Genomic DNA, 894 nt, shown 5'->3' with positions numbered 1-894 from the left:
AATAGGTAGACGAACCTGCCCTTAAATATAGTGTTTGAAAAGAATGAACTTAATTAGATAATATAGTGTAAAATATTTTACTCTATTAGTACATTAAAATAAAAATTTTAAATATACCATAAATACAATAAATAGAATGTTCAAAGTGAATTAATCTATTCGATTTTTAAGAGACTATTGGATGGATTTTAATTTGGAATAATAATTACTGATGAATTTAAAATGTCTATTTATCTTCTGTAATGAAATTAAGAAAAAGAGAAAAAGAAAATTAGGTAAATGATAAATCAATATCACTTTTACTTTAATGCTAATTCTGAAAATGACATTTCACCCCGTGGAGCTCGTGGACAATTTTCAACAAATATTTGCGATGATGTAAAAGTATATTCTATTCGTGGCTTAGTACAATAATACAACTTTTGATATGTTTAAATAATTGATCAATACAAGTACCAAATTAATTAATAGGACTCTACTTTTGTTTTATATATTTTTATATTACAAATTTGCGCCCATAATATCTGAAGTCATACGTGTCAGGTTACTGATTGCATGTGTTTTTTAGCATAAAATTAACGTGATCCAACTAAAGCAATAGTTGGTAAACTTTATTTCTAGCAAAAAAAGGAGATAAGTTTTTTTTTTTTTAAATAAGGTTTATATTATATTTAAAAGACTATTTATTGAGATATTATCTTTTTGAAGTATACAAGAATACTGAACATATTGCTATTTACTCTTAGATTTTATTAACAGACACAATATAAATATTGTCGTAAAATTACTTTTTAAAAAAATTTAAACTGAAAATAAGGTATATTACTAAAAAAAGGAAAAATTAGGTTACTTTTATTGAATGAGATGAAGACAATGATATATAATTTGTGGTTT

At 23.3% G+C, this 894-nt stretch overlaps 1 protein-coding gene across 1 annotated transcript in view; it reads left to right on the top strand.

Moving 5' to 3' along the window:
* The window catches only part of LOC107622934 (5'-methylthioadenosine/S-adenosylhomocysteine nucleosidase), a 4,244-nt gene that overhangs the window by 2,100 nt on the left and 1,250 nt on the right, over positions 1 to 894 (top strand). The window lies entirely within an intron of this gene.

This window comes from Arachis ipaensis, chromosome B10 (genome assembly GCF_000816755.2).
Source record: "Arachis ipaensis cultivar K30076 chromosome B10, Araip1.1, whole genome shotgun sequence".
NCBI lineage: Eukaryota > Viridiplantae > Streptophyta > Magnoliopsida > Fabales > Fabaceae > Arachis > Arachis ipaensis.
Note: the sequence above shows the minus strand (reverse complement) of the source record. Positions and strands in the feature narration are given on the sequence as shown.